This window comes from Acanthochromis polyacanthus, chromosome 7 (assembly GCF_021347895.1).
Source record: "Acanthochromis polyacanthus isolate Apoly-LR-REF ecotype Palm Island chromosome 7, KAUST_Apoly_ChrSc, whole genome shotgun sequence".
Lineage (NCBI taxonomy): Eukaryota > Metazoa > Chordata > Actinopteri > Pomacentridae > Acanthochromis > Acanthochromis polyacanthus.
This window is the reverse complement of record NC_067119.1, coordinates 26,289,292-26,312,677: the sequence shown is the minus strand read 5'-3', so window position 1 is coordinate 26,312,677 and position 23,386 is coordinate 26,289,292. Positions and strand designations below refer to the sequence as shown.

The window sequence follows — 23,386 nt, the reverse complement described above, 5'->3', positions numbered from 1 at the left end:
CTCAGCAATACAGCTGAAATTTATGTGCTGTACTCGCTCTGTTAATCCCAGTCCACTGCCTCCCATTGGGAGAGCTGGACAGAGATGGAGGACAGAAGGAAGAGCTTCCTGGAATGCCGGTCCTCTCTTTTTCATACCATGATGCAGTGGTCTGCAGTGTGCAACAGCTTCAAGCACACACCTTGCTGCCTTGTAAGACGCTCTTGGGAGTCCATTGTCGTAACACAGCAGGAGAGACAACGGTGACTCTGCCATCCTGCTCTCATTAATCCTCATTCCTGATATGCACCTTCCACTCTGAATGTTGAGATGGATTTCTGGATAGCAAGTGGTAAACACGGAAAAAATGATTTGTGTTGAACAGTACATTTGTAATGTTTCCCTCCAAGCCTCAGAGAGCTAATTTCTGATTTGCTACACCTTTCCTTTGAGCAAATGGACCCATGTTTGAGTTTATTGAGGTCATTGTTCCAGGGATGTGGTCAGCTGCTCCTGAGGCTCTGGAGGTGCCTGCCTCTGGGTGCCTCCGCAGGGAATAAAGCAGACCTGACTTGATGGACCACATCAATTGGAACACATTTCCTTGTTCTATGAGGTGGAACAGTCCTCTGCAGGACTTAAGCTCCATTCTTTTCATTCTTTTCATTGGTTAAGCTTCTGTATTATGTACTCAGTCTTGCATATAGTGAAGGGAGCCAGTGTTTCAGACATAAGCTGGATAAAACATGTTTTGAATAAGGACTGTCAATGGCACTAGAGCCACATCCCTGCAGCATATGGCCTTAAAAAACATGCATACTTTTCTCTGTTTCACAACATTTATCAGAGTACAGCTGCCAAAACCGCAGTTCCTACATTCCTTTATAACTCCACACTGGACCACTTCCAGGGGGCCAGGCACAGTATCAGCACAGTCTTCAGGCCCTGCAGCTGTCTCCGACCAATGCAGACTTGTGTGTTGTGACAGACATTCGCCTCTAGTGTGTTCTAAAGAAGGCCTGCGATCCAGCCTGGATGGAGACGTGTGAAGAGCACCACTAATACCACCCTGCCTCATACTGATGCCCCTAAATCCCACTAATTCCATCTCTTCTTTTGTCAGCGATGGGATTCATAAGCCCTACTTTGAAGGCTCAATTTTCCAGGAGTGTGTCCATGGCTGAGCTGTTGCCTTCACGTAGCCAGGACTAGCCTTCCCATTCCTTGGATTGATGGTCTGCTTGGTCACCTGAGTGGTCAGCATCTTGTCTTTGAGCAGATTATTGTGGGTTATTGAGCGTGAATAAAGCATGACTCAATTAATCTCTGCATCTTCTTGACCACTGCCCACTTGGATGAAAAACATATTGTGCAATGGAGAAGCAAACAAGATTAGTTTGAGCCTCTTCCTCCCCCTGAGTCTTCAAGAAAAAAAAAAAAGGTGCTGTGCAGTGTTTTTGAAGTCAAACAGTGTAACAGACGCGCACACAAACAGCCTCAACGGAGTGTTTCTCCAGGGGTCACAGAAACAACCAAGCCCAGAGCAGATTGTTTTAGCTTGCCTCACCGTCGCTCTGGCCTAGCTGGCCTCGCTTCTCCTTGCTTTTCTTGCCACACTGGATATGGTGGGGGTAGCAAAGGAAGGTTTTTACTGCTGGCTGTAAAATCCTGCATAATGGAAGGAGGAATGGTACCGAGCGCGACCCCATGAGCCTTCTTCTGCATCCCCGTCTCCCCGGGCCTGGTTAAGCTGCTGTTCCCTCTTGTAAGTTTGGGTATATTTATATGAGGCTTATACTTGGGATATTTATGTCTGCCATATGTTTATAGTTGCTAAGATATGTGGGCCAAGAGCGCTGCCATCCTCAGTGGGCTTGTCTCCTTAGGGAGATTCATGATTCCAGCTTCCTTAACAAGCCAGACAGACAGGTGGTGACTGACAGGCATACGGAGATAGATTCAGTAATGAGGACTACAGAACAAGCCTCTGTGGTCCACCCCCATGCTTCTCCTCAAATGATCTCATGCCTCATAGATTTTATATATTTAACTGTTGCAGCCTAATAGAGACGGAGCTACTCACAGAGGCCTCCTCCCCTCTTACTGTGTGCCCTCTGTCTTCACCCCAGCGATGTTGCCTCCTGTTGTGTGTGTTCCTGCGGTTGTCTGCAAATGTTTTCTTTGTTGTTTTTCTGCTAAACTCTGTTTTTGGATGTGACTTGTGGATGTGACTTTAACCTCATTGTGTCTCCAGTAATTTTAATTGCCACTTTGCTTTAAAGAAGTCGTGTAAAAAAGATATGAAATATCTGTTTGTGTGTTGATGAATATGTGTATCAACTTGTCCTCCTCGATGTATTTGTGCTGCGTTTCAAAATGCCCCTTTTTTTGGCGTGTGTATTGAAGGTACTTGGAAAACGGTCGCTTTGACAGGTGAGCGATAACGTTTTGTCAGATAGGAGATGATTGATGGAATCTTCGCAATATTATCATCCATCAGAGACAGTGAAATACTTTACCTTCTCCTTCTTTCCTCCAGCCTGTCATTCCCCTCCTCCAGCCCTCTCTGTTGAGCTATATTCCTGCGACTGGGGTCAGAGGCCGCATTAGAGCACGTATTGTTCGGCAGTCTGGACAGCACTGCAGTTACCACTGTGAAATCTCAAGAATCAGCGCCTTCTTAGCTGTTTAAATATATTCTGCGAGGCTGAGCGCTGCTCCAGGGTCGACCAGACACGACACAACGTCTGCGGTGTGCTGTTACATTATTTTAAGTAATGTCTGCCTTTATAGCTATTTAAAATGTGTTTGCCGCCTTTGCCACCTGTCTGGGTGTTCCCCTTGATGAAATCGCGCTGAACAGGAACATGTTTAGTGCCGTGAATGCTACTCTGTCTTCTGCAATAAAGAAGTGGTATGTGCACTCATTCCAGCTGCTGCAATGAGGGCTTTAAAAAAATTATAATCACTCATTGGAACAAAACACTGTAACTTGGCACACAACAGTTGGTGTAACGCTTCAGGTGTGAAATTACCCTCCCAATTTACATTTGGGAGTATATGTTAGCCCCCTCCTCTTCGCCTTTTTATGAACAATTTTGTCTTTTTGCAGCTTCAGAAAAGCCTGCAAGTGCTATATTTGTCTGCCCTAATGCTGCAATAGTGTGTTTGTCAGAATGGAAAAGTTTATGTGCCCCATTAGATCTGGATGAAGCTACAGTTCAGGTGTTCAGGTGCTGAGTCAGACTGCTGAGCCTGGTGCTATAATGAATGGGCATGTTGTATTTTGCAGACAGGATGCTTCTCGTTTGTTGCTGCTCGGCTCTGTGTGTTTTACAGTGGTGCCCCATGGACATCATTGTAACATAGCTATGCTGGCTGGCATTTGGACATGTGAAATTATCCATGCCTGAGTCTGTCAGTGAACGTGACTGCGCGTGTCCATCAGGCTCGGACCAGCTGCAGCAGCCCTCCACAGGCTAAGCTGCCTGCCTTTAGCAACTCCATGTAAGGGTGTGCAGCTGAACTTGCACACAAACTCCCCACCTTGAAGCATTTGGTTATATTTTTCTTCCAGACAACTGGGACGTTGTATTATTTATAGTGCTACAGAGCACGCAAGCTCAATAGCTACCAGATTGAGATTCATATGAATTCACATTAACTCCTCGAATGCTATAAAGCTTAAGCACAGTTGGTTTTGAGCTAAGCTGTTGACATTTACACCAACAGATCTTTTCCCCCAGCCTTCTGCCACTCCATCCCCTCATTCCTCCATCTCTGCATTGTGCTGCTGCTTCCAGCAAACAGAGTTGGGCCTCGGGCTGAGCAGGTGCAGGCTGCTGTGATGGTGGCTCTTCCGATGCACGTACACATGCACGGTGGACTCGGGGGAGAAACCGGTTGGCTGAATACCACGCTCAGTGAAATGGCAGACCGGGATTGTTTGTTGGAGAGGAGGAAAAAGCTCTGTGCTGCTTGTGTTTTGTGGTCTAAGTCTAGAGCGAGCAGGTGTTGAGAAATTAAAGCAGTTCTCCATGTGTCAACATGCACTTGATCCCAAAGGTACAATTTAGATTTGGTAAAATCCTGTTGACAATGCTGGCTGTTTCTCTGCCACTTGGTGTTTTGAAGTGCAGTATGTTAAAAATGTAATTTAATAACTCAGTTTGTCTCTGTTGTGATTCTGCAGTTGATGAAATTACATGCTTCAATGCACTAATCAATACAAATTGACTGAATCTCGTGGCTTAGATTCATTGTCTTTGGTAAACAATAGCTTTGTTCATCAAGAAACCATGTTGTCAAACACTGCACGAACATAAGAGTCTCTGTTATACATATGGATTAGTTTCCTGGGGAATGCACTGCTTATCTTAATACTAGAATTAAAGTGTGGAGAAACAGTTTGACATCTAATCTCTTGCGCTTCTTGTTTCACTGGTGTCTGTACTCTCTTTTTTGTTCATGCTGTGCTTTGTTCTGAAAAATAAAAACTGACTTGACATTTGAAATGGATTTCTAATCAAAGTGAGAGACAAATGTAATGGCTGCGTGATGGAGCTGTCAGCCTGATGAGTGTCTGCGAGACAGCTTTGATAGAATACTTTGGAATTCTTTATTTCTTCTACAGCAGTGATAATTAGAAACTGATGAAAAATGTGGAACAATAGCAAAACTGCAACATTTCGGGTGCTGCTTTTCCTCATTGCACGGCACATGTGACACATGGTTCCTTTGAAAATGGAGTTTGTCAGTCTTCCGTGCAAAGTGTGGCAACCAGACAGATGGACTGGCAGGTTGACAGATAATGGAGATGTGAATGTGGCGGCCGACACTCCTTCCGAGACACCCCTTTGACTGTTATCACAGCCACTTGTTCCCATAAAGAGAGACTCATTTAATTCCCTGCCCTCGTTTCCTGCAATGACGGAAGCTGTCGCCCTGGCACAGGAACTGCTAATCTCAGGAAACTTGCACAAAGCAACACATGACAAAAAGATGTTTTTGTACCTACTATTAGCGTGCGTTCTGTGACTTCCGTTTTTTTTTCGCATTAGCTATTGATGCACGTGCATAGTTGTCACAATCAGAGCGCGTCTTTAAGTGCTTTCCTGTTTGGGAAATTAGCGTCAAATGATCTTGTTTGAGAGCTCGTCTCTTTTTGGCTTGTGCGATGGTGATTCCCGGGGGATTTGTGAGAGGATTCAAATCGGCGGTTGTTGAGAAGAGGGGGGGTTATGAAACCTGATTAGAATATGGTTTGAGTTAATTAACTAAGGATTTTTTTTCTCATTCCATCTATCTATGTGTAATCTAATTACAGATGGTGGTTTTCCAGTTCCTATCAAATGAAAATGTAACCGGTCCCAGGAGGTGGCTGCAGGGTGGGGACTCCTCCCAGTCACTCACCCACCTCCTCCTCCTCCACCTCCTGGTCTCATCCCCTCAAAGCTGTCCTGAGGAGTTAACAGATGTAATGTCAGAGCGATCAGGAAGCTTTGTCTCTGATTTCTGCAGTGTTCATTCCGCCAAGTGCCCTGAAACTGCCAGTCGGTCTGTCAAATGTGCTGTACGTGTGTCTTCATTTTATGAATTCGGAATGAAAATGCTGTTGAGTGTTACCTTCAGATAACTAACGCCTCCTGTGTTGTGTTACAGTCTCAAACAATTCGCACATGTGACTAGTTGGACACAAATTGCATCATGCTTTTGTTACGAAGGAGAACCATGAGAGTGTTGTGGGTAGATATTGTAACTGAGCATTGGTGTTCCCGAAGGAAATGGTGTTGCTGCAGCGCATTTCAGCTGCAGTATGGACTTCAGACATAATTATGAACAGATGGCGTCGGACCTCTCATATTCGTTTCTGTCATCCTTCTTTCCATCGCCTTTGTTCTGCCGGCTTCTCTCCAACTTCTTTATGTCATTCTTTCAAACTTCTCCGGGTGTAGCAAACTTCTTCATGCTGACATGCTCTTTTGTTTCTGCTTGTTGAATATCTGAGCAGCTCTTGTCATGCTAGCTGATTGGGAAGATCAAGAGCCGCTCTTCAACTGCAGTCTCTTTGTGTAAGAGAAGTTAAAGGCCAAAAATGCAATTCAAGCACTTCTGTCTACCCTCAGAGATGACACTCATATTAGTGCCAACGTCTTGCTTTCCTGTCTCACATCTTTTTCCCTCCTTTTTTCTCTGTCTAAATTCAAACCCCCTCATCGCTCCCCATCTAGCTCTGCATATCCTCTGTACTCCATCTTTATGTCTGTGTCTCTTAGGAAGAAACAGCCCTCAGCTGTAAATTGGCCCATTTCTCACATTTCATTTCCGAAAGTTGAGGCAGGTAGAAGAAGTGAGTGGGGGGAGAACCTGCTAGGCCAGCACATTGGTAAAACTGTGAATTCATTAGTCTCCCTGGGTCCTTGAAACAAGAGAATGAGAGCTTTTCTCAAATAACCCCTTCATTTATTTTTTTTCTGTATTGCATTTCTCCATGGACCCATCAGCATATGTACATGAGCATCTTATATACAGGCCATGAAATGAAACAGAAGCAGGCATTTAACACCGAACATTTTGCAGCACAGCAGGCTCAGTGGTTTCCTAAGTGAAGAAAAATATCAGGACATTTCCATTATTCTGCAAATGTGTAAGTCCGTAAAAGCATAAAATTAGATATCTGTGGAGCATAAAATTAATTCTGAGACCTCTACAAAAGGTCAAAGGATATTTTCAAACTAAACCCACGATTAGCTTCTTGTTTGACATACAGTGTTAATGCTTGGTAAGAAGTTAGCCAGTGTGGAATTGGTATGTCCAGTCACACATTAATCCAGCTTTGAAGTCTTTTAAGTCTTTTGTGACCTACTAAGGATTACGGATGAATTTCTCATATTGTTCTGATGTATGTACATAACATTTGAAGCGTTATTGAAGTTATTAGTTGCACAGGGCTTCGCGGTTTTCAGTTTGGGCACTTTCCACGGACACAGATTATGTGAAAGAGAGGGTAGCAGCCAATTACGGTGATATCTCTGTCCTGCCGTGGACTCCCCACTGTCTGTCTGCAGTCCTCGCCTTAGTCAGAAGAGCACTCGCTTCTCTCCAGCAGCCCAATTTGTCAAGATCACTCATTCAGATTGGTGTCATTTTGAGTGGGGGCTGGTGCCTTTAGAGAGGGATGATTACGGTAAAGGCAGATGAAAAGGCAAAATGCAGATGATCCTTAATCTCTTTTCGAGGAGTCGCACCTCCTCTAGCTTTAGCTCACCTCTTTATCTCATGATTCCATTTCCTTTTGTTCAAGGTCCTCCCCGTGTCCCGTTGACCTCTCATTTTTCCCCCTTGATTTCTCTCTTTCTTGATCTCCTCTCTGCACTTCATTATCGCTTCTCTTTCGAAATTCTGTTTCCCACTGTACCATTCAGCCCCTTTTTCCAGTTTCTATTTCTTCTCTCTCTCCTCTCCGCTTGGCAGCAGACTCCTTTAATGTGTGGACGACATAGTACCGACCCCGTGTAAATATGTAGGCTAATCTGGGCTTTCATTAGTTTGTGTACATGAATATTGCATGACCGGTTCTCCTGTGCTAGCCCAGATTAGTTCTCAGTCTTTTCCCCTGGTTAATTGAAAACCATTATAACTGACTACAGTCAGGAGTCGTGCTCCAAAAAGCTCCTTTCTCAGGCAGCGCTGAGGCTGCTCTGATCTCTCCTACCCTCCATACCCCTCCCGTCAAACCCAAAGCCCGCTTTTCAAATGGACACCAATCAAAGGGCTCTTCTGGGAGAGGCAGAGCAGGGTGATGGGAAATGAGGTTAAGTGTGCTGACTGACCGACCTTCAATATTGCAACGCCTTCCATATCAGAATCTGACAGCCCGTGAGAGTGTGGAAAGAAAGGGCTTGGTGGGACGAGTTGTAATTGGACTGGGATACCAGAGAGTAGATGAAGCATTTAAGACTCCGACCTGTCTATTTTCAGTACATGAAGGGTGTGAGATGACAGTTTCACCTCTGTGCTTTTTTGACAGGAGCTTCTCCTTATCTTTGACCACAATAAACAACACGCATTCATAATACACACGCTTAATCCTGTATTAGTTCGGGTGGAAGAAGCCAGAAAGACAGCTGCGGCATGGAGCACGTGTCAGCACTGAGTTCATCATTTTATGCTCTGTATTTTATTATTTTTTCGCTGCTGTTCAAAAATTCAGAAGAGTGTCTGTGGGGTGCTATTTTAAACAGGCCTCTCCCTTCTCTATCTGATCTTTTCGCTGTAACTCGGGGATATGGGGGGTTGAGAGTGGAGTGTGTCGAGACTCTTTGGAAACAAGGTCCTCCATCTTGCCCCCGGACACGGTCTCCCTATCAAGCAGCTAATTTTATGCAACCCTCATCATGCTTTTGGAACAGAGAAAGAGACAGAGAGAGATATTATCTTCAGGATGGTGCCAAAATAGGAAGAGGAAATTGAGTGGAAAGTCTTGCTATGCATAAAAGCAAGCGGTATATCATCATGGGAGCATGTTTTCCTGCCTCCATCCTTTTCCCTCATTTATTATTTTTCTTCCAAAAGAGACTATCTTACTGTTGTGGGTTTGCCTCTCTGTTTCACTTTTTATGTGCTGGGAGGTTGGGAGATGTGAGTTTGTGTGTGCAAGACATTTATACATCTTCCGAGGTGGATGTACTGTATATACGTGCGCGTTTCTCCTAGAACATTTTGCCAGCCCCTATGGTGAGTGTTTGCCCAAATCACAAGACATTCACTACAATTTCATGTGTTTCCCCATCATTATTTTCTCTGTCAAATATTTTTCTGCACTTTTTTTTCCCACACTCGTGTGAGCTTTTTTTTAAGAACCGTATCAGAATTCTATTTTCCACATCGACCTTGATGTTGTTCTGCTGACACATTTGGATACTATTCACATTATTTTTCAAGAGGAATACTCAAGCATTTTTTTTTCTTCTGCACAAATAAAAACATGTCATTCCCATTCCTCCTTCCCCCAATTTCCCCCTCTGTATTTCTGCCACATGACACTGCAATGCTGGCAGGTTTGTGGTGAGGCTTCAGGAATGGAAATGAGATGCGTGGTGGCACTGTGTCAAAGAGCAGCAGATTGAACATTAGCCTGAATCGTCCAGCAAATGTTTGCAGATTTTTTTTATTCAAATTAGCCGAGAATATTGGCTCGGGAGCCAAGGGTGCAGAGAGAGTTCTGCAGTGGACACCTGCTCTATTAACCCCACATGATGTGTTTGGGTGCGATCGCATGAATTTTCACAAGTGCGAGGTAGCATGCAGCATGTGTGCTATTTCTGTTTGTCTCGGTGTTTGTGCATGTGGCCCAGGAGAGAATGAAAATAGAGAAGAGGAACTTAGACGGAGCCGCCTTCAGCAACTTATTAGTTGTTATATTGGGTATGTCTGCTTTATGTTTGTTTTCCCGAAAGCAAAGTTTTTCTCTTTTTGTCTTACATTTAGTCAAACGAGGAGTGTAAACCTGAGCAGAGGGAGGGCTGCTACAGCCTGACTTCAGACAGGATTATTTATAGTGTATGTGCCTGTCGTTTGTGTTTGACTTATGGCAGGGTCACAGGATGTGGGTGGATTTAGGTGCTACTTTATCACTCTTACCTCGCCATTCTTAATCAAGTCACGTCCCACCCTGTCAGAGCGCAGGGTCACCTCCAGTATCTGCATCTGTATCTGTGTGTGTTTGTGCCTGTATGTATAATGTACACTGTATACTTTGTACTTGATGCCACTTGATACTATTGACTTGGACCACACATACCACCTCACTCCACACACTGATGACACGTATAGATGTTTATGTGCAAAATTAGTAACTTAATGACTTAAGGAAAGTTTCTGATGGTTTATTTTGCAGGACATTTGCATTCACTGTAACAGTAGATTGAAATTCTACTGATCTCAATCTAAATGTATGTTTAATATGTTATTTTATGCGGACAGTTTAAAATGAAGAGGCATTTAGTGTTGCACTCCTGTAACATTATGGTCATTCAAGATGGTCAAACAAACAAAAAAGGATCATAAATGACAATACCAGAGACAATTAAAGGGGAACTTCAGTTTTTTTCAACCTGGGGTCTGTTTTCATATGTCATTTCATACATGTGAGTGATGGAGAAATGAATTTTCGACATAGCTCCAGTATTTAGCCAGGCAGGCAGCTTAGCAGCTCAGCTAGCAGCTCGGCTAGCGAAAAGTATGGGGCAGCTGCCCCCCCCCCCCGTCAAAGTCCGCCCTAACATGCTTTTTTTCCCACACTGACCGACTCAGATAGTCTCAACGAGTGTCCCACAACATACTAGAGATGAGAAGTGAACGAAAACCTCCACATTACCTGGAGATCGCTCTTTGTTGTGGTATCTGAGCCGGTCAGTGTGGGGCAAAAGCACGTTAGGGCGGACTTTGACGGGGGGGGCCAGCTGCCCCATACTTTTCGCTAGCCGAGCTGCTAGCTGAGCTGCTAGCTGAGCTGCTAAGCTGCCTGCCTGGCTAAATACTGGAGCTATGTCGAAAATTCATTTCTCCATCACTCACATGTATGAAATTACATATGGAAACAGACCCCAGGTTGAAAAAAAACGAAGTTCCCCTTTAATGTTTTTTTTTGCATTCCCAAAGTGGAGCAAAAGTTTACATTTTGAGATTAGAAAGGTGATTGATGCCATAGGTCAGCAGACTAGAAGACCAAAAGGTTAAGTTGAAGCACCAAAAGCACTTTATGTTTACAAATGAATTATTGTTTTAATTTAAGTACACCCTTTTGTTATGTTTATTACATGTTTGTTTCCAGTTTGAAGGGTGATGGCCACACCCAGAGATTTGACATACACCTAATCAGACCATTGCAACAGGTCGCCTTTGTTGATGGGGTTTCTTAATGTCCCGACTGGTCCATATGTGTGGGAATGATGTGCGACTTTAACAACCGATGATGATTTATTCCACCAGGTGCAGTCCGACTGAAATTCCAAGCTCATTTTCTAAGAGAGTATTTGCCAAGACTCCGTCATCAGCAACGTGCAATTAGTGAATATACAATCCAATCATAAATTCACATCAAATGGTACCAACTGACACGGCTGTGAGAGTGTAGCATGAAGCAGGAGTGGGATGCAGAATCTAAGTGCACTCCCCTCTAAATCCACACACAGATTTTTGACATTTTCAGACTTGTCTTCAGACCCAATTAGTGCTGATTCAAGAGACCTCTGTTTAGGAACATTATCAGATTTTATGCATTTCATCCAGAGCCACAAAGGCGTTATCTATTCAAGTTTGTTTCATTTATGCTGTAGTATTCCCAAATGCCAGAAAGCAGATGTGTAAAATCAGTGTGGATGTTCTTTAACTGGAGAGATGTGTGGTATCAACAACTGTAATGTAACAGTGTCACAACACATCTGCCCTTGTGCAGGTTTGTCGTGTTATATTTTTGCCATATACGGCGTATTGCCCTCAGCCCTCCCTCTCTGTCCTTGGTTGGTTTGTGTGTGCTGACAGTGGCTGCCCTGTTCTGCTTTTAACCTTAGTCTAAAGCCATGACTGATGGGATTCACAAGCCTCCTCCTTGCTTCACCTCTCACAGATGATATATGTTTGTATAGAAATTTACCTTTGCCGGTTTGTGTGTGCCTGTGTGTGTGTTTCAGTGGGCCTGTGTGTGGGTGGGACTGCTGCTTGACACTGACCTACACTCAGCAGAGTGTTGTGTTCTCTATTTCCTTCTGTGGGATTTGTCTTTGTGTAATTTAACTGGGTAAGAACAAGTGTCTGCAGCTCTCCGTTGCGAGCGTCTCTTGACTGGGTCTCGGCTGACTAGATATCATGTCAGCCGGGTATTAAATGTTTAATGCTAGTGGATGTAGAAGATTGCCTTCTACTTGTCCTGATTAAATATTTAGGGTTGTCTGAATGGTGCGTTTGACATTGCAAGGTGGTAAGGGACCCTGTTCGCAGTGTGGAAACATAACTGACTGCCAGCTGTCTATTTGGTTGTGACTACGGTACAACTGGGACTTCGACTGAGTATAACTGGTGGCAGGCACAGAATGGGAGGTGAGAGGGGAGGTTATATTTATCCATGTCCTTCCCTCTATATAGAGCCCTGTTTCCTCTTTATACAGCACACCCCTGCCTCTGACTGAGAACCCTGCTTTGTCCTTTTGAATTCAGGGGACACTAGAGCAGAATAAATCCTGGATGGCATACAGACCTAATTTAGATGTGTGCAGACTACTGTGAGCCATGCACTGTGTTTCTTAGTTTAACTTGCTGGAGACAGTAAATGCTGCCAATTTAAGAACACTGAAATGGAGTATGCATTAACAAAAAAATAATGTTTCCGACTACAGTAAAAATCCTCCAAAGGAAAAAGATTGAGGCTATTTCAGTTTCCATCTGGAAAACACAGCAAAGCACAAGTACAAAGACAGGCTTGGATTAATATCTTAAAATCAAAGAGCCTCTCACGCACTAAATGGCCTGATCCATTTACCTGACATCTTTGCCCACACTTAAAGTGGAAAAGATTGGCAAAGCAGCCATATTTTTCAGTTGCTGATTTTGCTTTATAGTGGATGCTGACAGAAATACTTTGATACATGAATAAATTAAAGCTAAATTTACTCAAATCCATTTTGTAGCTCTTTCATTAGTTGGTAGATCAAGCGCTTTCATTTCATCTGTGACGACAGCACAACTTGGATTTCTGGCATTGGCAACAGAACACAAACTAAGATGTGAAATACTCAGATTATTAAGCTGCCTTGTTTATGTCTGTTGAATAGATCCCAAGTAAGTGAGGCAAATAAATGAAGATATGTCTGGAATGTTATCTCTAAACTGCTGTACTCTGTGCTCAGATACCTTCCATAGAGGTTTTGACTCAACAGTATCAGAAACAGTGGACAGAGTACTCACTGAGCATGCTTCTGTGATGTCATGTGATCTCAGAGGCCTCTCAGCTTGCCCAGTCTGGTCAGTTCTTACCATATCCACCAAGCAGTAATAGGTGTTCAGATATCAGAAGCATATCTTACCATGGCACCCCTGGGATCAATTCAGGAGACACCTGGCCGGACCACAGACCACTTTACAGTGCTGGCTCACACTGGTTGCATTGTTCTGAGAAAGGAGACATGCACACAGAAACACATTCTGCAGAGAGGACATGATGCATTCTTTTAAGGTTTACGATGTACTGAACACCCTGGCGCTTTTCCCCTAGCATACACATCCATATTCACGTCCACGAGGCGAAGACAATCCAGCAGGGTGTCACCCAAACAACTGCAGCCTGTAACTGGGTAGATAAAGAGAAGGCAGGCAAACTTAGTCCAGCTGGAAAGCATTCCCTCTGGTCAGTAGAGGAAGACAAAAGTAAGCAAAAAGCATGTCTGACTGAGCCTGTCTGCTTGGCTGGCCTGTTGGACGACCCACAAAGGGACATGGGGGATTGATCAGAGGAGAAGACCTACACAGGAACAGCCTGGAGGCAGGAGAAACCTTCTGCTCTACAGTCACATCCACTTCTGAAGAAACAAATGCTCAGAGGATGAAAGTAGACTCTATTGATGTGATCACTCCCTGAGCTCAGTAATGCCACAATGTAGGCTGTGAAGATGCGGGGATCAAAGTTTGTCATATGTAGTCTCTGTAGCTTCAGTGGCGGTTGAATGGTGCTGGTGTTTGCCGGCCTCGTCTTGCTCAACATTTTACGGAGCTATAGACGGACTCAGTGTTGTATGTCAACCAGTCCTATATGACAATGTGACAGATGTGACTTTTATGTGTTGACTGACAAAAGAGCTTTACAACTCTAAGCTAATGATTTAGAGGGGGACTTGTTGTGGTTTTGCACAAAATAAGCAAATTTCATGACTGTCTGCACTTGCTGTCTATTCTTTACAGTATTCCAGGGGTTTGTGGTTGGGCTGTAATGCTATTTTCATTGTGTGGGTCTGGTGTTTGCGCTGGCATCTGTTTGTTTGTTGTACCATTCTTCTTAGGAATGTTGTTGGATCTCTGCTTTTCATTAGCTGCACTGCGTCAGAGAATCTGACCCATGATTTAAGGAGGGGTGGGCGGTGTAACCATGTAGGCTATTGTAGTCTTGTTTGGGATCTCTAGTAACATTGTTCTGTATCACAGTTCATTAATGTTCCTGTGATCCTGAGGCTCCGGTTCCAGCATTTAGACTGAGGTCAGCAGGACACGGTGCTGCTTGGCAGGAACACACTGACTCGAGCACTGCTTGTTAATATGCTAATGTGCCCACATGACTCATTGGGTTACACATAGAATGATAATCTTTTGATTTCTCTAATTTTACGTCTGAGACTACACAAAGATGGCTTTATTTTTCTGTAGCCATGCATAAAATTTCCCCACAAATACACCCCTCAAGGCAAACAGAGATGTGGTGCCCAGTGTTTAGGGAACCTTCCTGGGTGGATCAAGGCAGGATAAGTGGTTAAGGTATGAAGCAGCTCTGTTAGGCCCTGTTATGGCTGAATGGTTTAGCCATAATCCGATTGAGCAGGCTGGGGGGACTGGATGGGGCGGCATCAGGTCCTCACAGCCAGACAACCAGTGCGCCCACACCTGCCACTCCATGTCATCGCAATGTTCCAGCTGATTACCGACAGTAATTAAAAATTCTAATTATATCTGATTCACTATCTCGCAGGATTTGTAGAAATACAGATTATTAGCTGGTTTTGTTTTGGCTCAATTACCCACTTGCATCTCACGAGAGCTGTCGCTCGAAATGAGCTCTGCCAGCTCTATATCTGCAGCAGCACATCACAGCTCTCAGCCTTAACACCTGCAAATGATAACAACAGGTCTGCCTCTTGGTCAGTGTTGAAGAGTTAGAACAAGGTGCTTTCCTATGATGAGAGGCTTACACATTTGGTAGCTCCTGTTCAAGAATATTAATGAATATTCATGAGAACAAGTAAACAGATGAGCAAAGTATTCAGAGCAGCGTGTCATTGGAGTTGTTGAAGTTTAACCAATCGCATCCACAGAAGCATGAGCAGGATTCCCAAACGGTGAAAAGAGGGGAAAAAAAACTTCTTCAGATTAAAGGCAAGAAACCAGTGGTGGAAAACATGAGTGGCAGAAGCAATCCTCTAAAGCAATCTATAGCAGCCCATCCAACCTTGAAGGAGCGTACAATAGCCCGAGCCGTTTCCTCAGCATTAGCAGTCTTGTGTGGGATGCTGTATAATCTACCTGCCAGATTAAGATGACATGGTCATTGTCTAGAAGAGAGAATTGAATTATGGTGTGTGAAGGGGGTTAAATGAGATTATACAGAAAGAACTCATCCAGCATGTGTGAGATGTGCAAAGTCAGGGGCTCCGCATGCCGACTACACTTTCTCTCTCTCCCTCATGCACACAAACACACTCACACTTGCTGCACTCATGCAGTGTGAGCTGATTTGCATACACTCGAGCACCAACACAAAAAGATGCAAATAACAGCGCTTGCACATGCAAATGCACATGTTCACACATACACACTTGGCCTACATTCAAAGCCAAACTGCATTGGGGCTCATTCTCCTCTGCTGCGCTGCATTCTCATATGCAGAGGTGCTATTTTTTTCCTTTTTGGTGACAGTGCTTCTGGTATCTGTTACTCTGTTTTCTGCCCACTAATGTGTTTACAGTGTTGGCTCGCAAGGGTTCCCTTAGCATAAGTATATGGGCTAATCCCCAGGATGAGTGCGATTAGCTTAACAACTCTGCAGCATATTTAGTACATGTATCTGCTCTGTTTAACTGCAGCTAATCTCCTCGCACCCCCAAACAGCTGAAGTTCCATGATCCTCCCTCTCCATGTTTACACTTAACTATATCTCTTTCAATGTTTTTCCTCAGGCCTTGTGTGCGTGTGAGTGTGGATGTTTTCGTCTTCCTCATGGAAGCATGATAAGCTATTTGGTGGCTGATGCTTCCATGTGGTTGTTTGTCTACCTGTGCTTGTGCCCATGTGTGCATGAGCCCTCATCCACGATGCAGTTTAAATCCCTGTATGCTGTTAACTCGGTAGGATATACTGTGTATGTCCGAGCAGAAATGTGTTAGAGATTTGTAGCAGCAGCTTGCCATTTATCTTCATTGATCATCAGGCGTAGATGCTCAAAGGCTTTATAATAATAGCGATGGTATCAATTATCACATTTACAGTATTGTGCTCCCATCAGATAGGATGTGATCTCATCCTTCAGAGCTGCCACGTATACCCCAATGCGTGTGTGTCTGTTCCTGTACATCAACTGAGGATGGATGGATTAGAATTAGCAGATGGACTGTATTTGCATTAGCCACCGGGGTGCTAGCACAGACGGAGTCAATCTGTTGTGCCGGGCTGAGACCAGGTTGTTGCTCACTAGGGTAGAGCCAGGCCAGGACACCCGTCTGGGACTCAGCAGCAGCAGCAGCAAGGGGTCGGGGTGGGCCAGTCTGTTTAAGGTTAAGGAGATAAGAAGCACAGGTGGAAATTTGGACACTTTGGGTTCAGTAGCCGCTTGATCCTAATGTGTTTGGCAAATGTGGAAGCTAGCAAAAAATTGGACACTGAACCGTGGTGCTACTCTGCTGAGGTGAGGAAAGGGGATATGACTGGAACATAAAAGGAAATGAAAAGCAGGAGGTTAGAAGTTGAAGAAGGCAAGTGCAGTGAGAGGAGGGAGGGCAAGTGAGGGGAGCTCAAGAATCCAAAACCCCTTGCAAGAGTTTTGGAGTCAATTAGTGCTCTTCCTGATATATTCATGCTTTTTCTTTTCCCTTTGTTCTCCGTCCTCTTGCTTGGTTATCATAGTCATAAGCTCTCCACAGGGGGCTGGTTGCAGTGTTTTGCTCAGCGATACTTGTGTTTGTGTCAACCATGACATTCCCTGCAGAAATGGCCAAATCTTTCCCTCTTTTCTCTTTGTGTTTTCTCAGATATCTATTCCTCGCTGCGTTCTTCCTTTGAAAATTGAAACGGCATGCATTCAAGACAACATTCTGAACCAGCACAGACGCACATTTCAGCCAAAAGCTGTGACAACACTGTTTTTCTATTTGATTTTTTAAAAATCAAATTACTTTGCTGGTACTGTTTGTGTTATTTACAAATCATATATGCTGTCCCTGTTCCTGTTGAAAGCAATATGCTGGCTCTAAACCCTGCCCTTTACAATAACAAGTCCTGTTGTGATTGTGTAAATGCTATCAAATGAGTCTTGGAAGAGGTCATGCAAGCCAGACTGTTGTGATTATTGCTTTTCAGGATCCATAGAAATCGATGTGAGCTGGCTTTCCTCATAGAACAGGGCAAATTAGAGACATGAGGTTGTCACCAAGCGATTGCCACCAGCCGCCACATGAATATGCAGAGTGAAAATAAGCGGTCATCTTTTTCTTTTTTCCCCCTCAACCACACAGTGAGGATTCCTTTATTCAAGGGGTAGCTTTTGAGTTAAGAATTATGAAGTGATAGCTACTTTTCAGCATCTACCCCGAGACGTGCTTTGCAGTGAAAGACACAGAGATGCTGACAGATAGTTAGTGGATTGTTTTAGTAGTGGTTTGAAGTGGTTTACAGCCATGTGCAGCTCTGGAACAAAAGGACATTCGAAGCCTACCAGTCCTCCCAGTTTTTAAGCTTTAGAGCAGGCTTCTATTTTGGGAAAAATGCTTCTCTGGGAGAACAAGAGAGTTAAGGAAGGGAGAGTAGAAGCGGCAGAGTTTTTTTTTTATGCACCCATTACATGTCATCACTCCAAACTAATCATGTCCTGGAAATTGAGCCCGAGGAAGACTGCTGAGCTTGGATTTCACTCTGCCTCCCTCCCCGTTCCCCCACTTTTTTTCTCCAGTCTTCCTCTCTATTTCTCCCTCCTTCATTCTCTCACCCTCACATCGCTTTGCCTCTTTATCTCAGTCGAATCTGTAATTCCCTCTCACTCCACCCATATCTGTGCCTTCCTTTAATACTTTCCTTCTCTTTGCTTTCTTTTTACCCCTCCCGCTTCATCCCCCCCCCACCCCCTCTCTTTTAGCCTTTCAGCCTCTCTCTTCAGTTTTTCACTGTTAACTACTGAGCCAGGGAATAGTCGCTCAGCTTCTCTGCACTGGATTGTTTGCTCTCGCACAAAGAAGTGGATTTTCAATTAAATTGGCTGTCATTAGAAAGACGGCGACACGCTGCCTCTCCTGAGCCGTTTGCAGCACGGCCAGCTTTCACTCCTGCTTTGATGCTTTTCCTCATCGTCGTTCCTCTTCCTCCCTCGTCCTGTTTGAGACACTCGAGCTCCATGTCTGCGTTTTGCATGTCTCAGATGTGGAGCTCCAATACCAGCGGTTAGGGCTCCTGCAGACCCGCATGCAATATCAACTTCTGCAGTCACATGGTGGAAGTCTGCAGGGTGCTAAGATGCTGACTGAACCAAAGACCCCCTGTCTGGTAATTGCATTGGCTTAATAGCACCGAGAATGCTATCTGCTCATGACAGGTGGTCACAAGATGTGGTGGGATAAATCACTGCATAAATTACCCACAGTGGTGGAATGGCGGTTTTGCTGAAACGGGGGAAGTACAGGCGTGTCAAGGGGAGAGGTGATAAGCAACTGGATGGGAAATGTGATGGGAAGAGAGGACTTAACCATGACACAGGGCAAGCGGGGCTGTGAGTGGTTGAATCCTGAATGCATCGTGCGCACTTGTTATCTTCCAGTACAAAAACACAAATAATTCAAGTCTGGGTGAATGAGTTTGAAGAGCAGGAACACAGGAGCCTGGGGACAGACAGCATACAGATTACATGCGTGGTCTATCCCCCAGGGCGAGAATGCGCCTTTTCCTATAACACGGCATTTTCATACATATTTGATTCTCTTGGCTGTGATTACCACCATCTCCCTCCACTTCCAGCCTGTCCTCCTGTGTGTGTCTGTGTGTGTGTGCGTGCTGCACTTGTTTGTGTGCGTATATATGTGCACACTGTGAGAAGAAGGGGGCCAGTTATATTAGATTTGGCAGAGGCAGCACAATTTGTCTGACATGTTGAGGGAGAAGATTAGAGAGGGAAACACAAAATGTATTCAGTATTACATTCTCATCTCACAGCTGTAGCAATTGATTTTTCTAAAAGTACACACTGGAGCGCCTGGACTGCCGATAGCTGCGAGGGAGGTGTGGAGAACTGCCATTATCAGGCCAAAGACTCCAATGCACACATGTAAAAAATCGGAATGAAAAGAGGATAAACAGCAATAATCTGTTTCTGCGGACGGAAGCGTGTCTAAAGTCATTTGGGGGAAGCCGCTGTGTATGAGTTTCTCCACTGCTCTGGCTCATTGTCCTTTACTACACTGCTCGGCCTAAGCCTGCCCTCGGGGTCAGATTACTCGCAAAATGCCTCATAGCCTTCCCAGGATTCCCCTAGTCTGAGCTTATCGTTCTCACACACATTCAGCAACTCTACTGGAAAGCAAGGGCACTGTCTCAGTGCTGGAGAGTCCACATTATGCCTGCCAGTTGACCAGACACTCAGTAGCATGGGCAACAAAATGAGGAGGAAAATGCATTCATCAGCAGAGGGACTGCTAATATGGATCAACCACCTGAAAAGCTTCCACAGCAGCGAAATAAGTGCAACAAATTGAGATATTTCCACATTCCTCTGCCTAATAAACAGACACTAATAAACAGTAACAGTTTTCCTCCTTCTTGGCTATTGATGAGAGTGAACTTTAAATGAAAGCACCAGTCAATGTCAGCCTGTTAATGCCGTCCGTTGGCAATAAATGGTTTCTTAATGGTTAGTCAATTTTCCCACTTTTGCGTGTAGTCTCATATGAAATGATTAGTGACGCATGGCTGTGTTAGGAGAGGGAACATCAATCAAGCCTGAGAGAAAGAATGGTTAATGACACATGTGTCTGAGAGGGAGGCCCGAGGGGGTGGTAGGTGGCGATGGTGGGGTAGCTGCCTCTCACACTCACAAAGATGTATTTTTGTTCTCTTTGTTCTCGCTTCTTATCTCACAACTTGTAATTATTAGTTGTGTCACAGTGAGGATGTTACCAACGACTAATTTCCCTGTCGATGAAAAGCAAATTTGAATGTAGACAAGTCGACTAGTTGGACAGTAAGAAAACACACAGAAAACAATGGAGTATTTCAGCCCTATATGTTTGAACCAGATGCTGAAGAAGAAGAATATGAAATACCTGACCCTGCAAGTTGACATGATTGGTTCCTTAGGTTTGCTATGTATGAAACTCTGGAAGTCTGAATCTGTGTTTTTGAGGTAGTCATTTGTATGCTAGGTCTAACTCACCGGATTTATGCTTTGGATCCAAGTCTACCATTGCCATTTTCAAAATCCTTTTCACACAACAGCCACATCATCTGAGCAGCGATCAAGTCATTGAAAATGGCAAATTTTACTGATGATTTGGATCATGCAACCAGGCAGGGCTCGGCTCCTTGCTTGCAAATGTTCCACCCAAGTCAATTCAGTCACTATTTTAAAGGAGCACCGTCACTGCATCCTGGCCTAAGCACCGTCAAAGACAGTTGTTTTTGGTTTAAAGAACTGCATACATCCCAGAGAACGTTTCTCACCCTATAGCAGAAGGATAATGAGGTGCAGCCGGACCATCCTTCAGCACTGAATGCACAGACATAATGTAGTCTGCTTATTTTGCTTGCCTGTGAGCCTATTAAAAACCACATACAAACCGATTTTCATGGAAGAGAGCTAAATGTGGGGCACCATGCACATGAACTTTGTAGATTATCCTGCAGAAAATAGCAACAGCTTGCTAAAGAATCATTTCCAAACTTGGCATAAATGATCTGTAGACTAACTGTATAGCTGCACTGAAAGTGGTTGTGCTTTGCTCAGGTTCAGTGGTTATATGTCACTTTATTCTGACCCACTCCCATACAACCTTTTTTTTAAACTTTCTAAATCAAAATGCTGCCAAACTCCACAGGTTATGTGAGATATCATCTGTCCCATTTTCCACCTTGCTGGTTTACAGCATCCGTGCTGCCTGCTGGGGTGGAAGGCTGTGTAACATCTTAGATGCGACAGCTACATTTAATTGTTAAGTCTAGTTCACACAGAGCCATTGTAAACATCTATGCTCACTCTCCTCAGTTCCTCTTACATTTATTTGAAAGTTGACAGCAGTACCTTTGCACGTCTGTACATCTAAATACTTTCCCCACAACAGAACACGCAGTGGAATCCCTATGGTTTTGCAATATCACAGCTACAGTCAGGTAAACATGTGTGCCTCAGAGTGTGTGTCTGTTGTGTAGCTGTTGATGTAATGCCTGCGTTGTTTTTCATAAGTCCCCTGCTCCATGTGTTGACGTCAGCTAGTGGCGCGCCGTGAACCATGGAGCCCCACATATCATGTGAACGTAGGAACAGAAGAGACTCCATTCTCGACTCTCTTTGATCAGTCTGGAAAACTCGAACCAGCTTCTATCATACTGTGCCAGTGAGTGGGAACACTTTCACACAGTATTTACCTTGACGGGGAATTGAAACTGACTTGCTGGAGGAACGTGACCCTCCTGGGGTTTAGAACAAAGTACTCGTGTTAGTAAACAGATGCATAAATTGCATACTTCTGAGCTGTGAGTAACAGCTCGCAGACTTTCACAGCCTGTAGGCGGTAGTGTATAATTTCAGCATCCCTCAAGCTTCCCAAGGCTTTGGTTAAACATTCCGGAAATACCATCCTGGCGATCCATCCCTGGCCACCGAGCCAAGGAGTGGCTTCCTGCTCCTTCTCCTCTTGAGGTCTGGTAGTGTGGGTACAGTCCCTTGTGGAGCTCTCGGATCAGCTGGCACTTGGTGCTCCATCCATCTGCTCACACTATTTCTTCTTTGGTCTTCGCTGTCACTCAGTTTATTCAACCCATGTTTTCTTTCTATGGGGGGAGCGGTTGAGTACCACTGGATGTATGATTTCCCGTCTCTTACTTTTTGGAGCACTGAATTTCATTACAGAGACCATGTCATGCACATTTACAGGATTATAATTATATTTTTGAGGGTCGAGTAGAATATGTTTACATGCATAAACATACAGAAAACACATTGTTTTCCTTGTGCTCTACATTACTGCAGCACCTCTTCTCACTTTCTGTCTGAAAAACTCTGTTAGCTTCTGTCTCTGTAAGGTCCCCATCTTCTATTAGTCCAGCGTGCTCTTATTGGCCAGCTAGCATGACGAAAGCAAGGTAACGTTGGTATCTCAACCCTCACAGACCTGGCATAGTAAGAAATTAATAGCCAACTGTGAGGATACTGTTCATTCTTCGGTTTTGGTGGTGAAAACCAGGACTTTGGCAGGTATTATGCAAATGTGTTACATACTCTAACATAAATAAGAAACAAAAGAAAAATCTGGACTTCAAATGAGTGCAGTGGAACAGAATAACTAGCACAGACTTTGTTTTTGGACTTTCGCAGACCTTTCACATGCACAGAAAAGCCTGTCAGACCTGCCTACCTCTGAAAAGCTGTTCGTGTAAGCTAGTCCAGCATCAAACTTAAAGTAGGCTGTCTCATAGAGATTGCATTAGAACACAAATACATTTTTTATACCCCAAAAGAGGAGCCTATAGAGCTTGGCTTGTACTTTAGTTTCAGGTTTGGTCAGATTTGCAGCGTCTACATTTTGTAAAAGTCAAACGATAAGACTGAATAATATGCCATAAGCGTAAGGAACTAAAAATCACTTAACCAACAACTGAAAAGTTGTTAAAGTAGTTATTTTTTTAACAATCTACACCATCAAAATTGATTTTAAAGAAAAAAAAGATCAATAAAAGAGCATGCTGTTTATTGTAAGTCAGTGGTAAGTGAGCCTCCAACTGGGTTTAGATTAAAAAAATAAATAGTTGATGGATTAGCGTCTAATGCCAGAAATCCTTCAGCTACATGTCACACTGTATGTACCTGAGTAGAAATCATAGCATGGTATTGCCCTAATGCTAACTCAATTACTCCCCTTCTCTCTTCTGAGACCCGAGCTTAACCTTATCTTAGATGGCCGTGAACCATAACTGATATAATCATAGCTGTCCCTGTGTGGATGTGTTACTAGAATATTATCAGACGTAGTAAATCAGTTTATGGATTAATCAAATTTAGCTCCCTCGTCTTTAAATAGCGGTCCTCCCTCCTCTTTCCCTTCCTCCTCCACAGTGTCCCTCCTGCAGTGGAATCAGCTGAGCGCGCTGCCCATTTCCAGAGCACTCAGGTGTGGCTCCACCTCCGCACTCCGTTAATAAGGACGTAATGGCTCCATATCTGCTCCCAGGCCAAATGAAT

General features: G+C 44.1%; 1 protein-coding gene across 3 annotated transcripts in view; it reads left to right on the top strand.

Annotated features, from left to right (window-relative positions):
* LOC110957978 (tetratricopeptide repeat protein 28-like) overlaps window positions 1–23,386 on the top strand; it is a 183,358-nt gene that overhangs the window by 63,202 nt on the left and 96,770 nt on the right. The gene's annotated exons all lie outside the window — the stretch shown is intronic.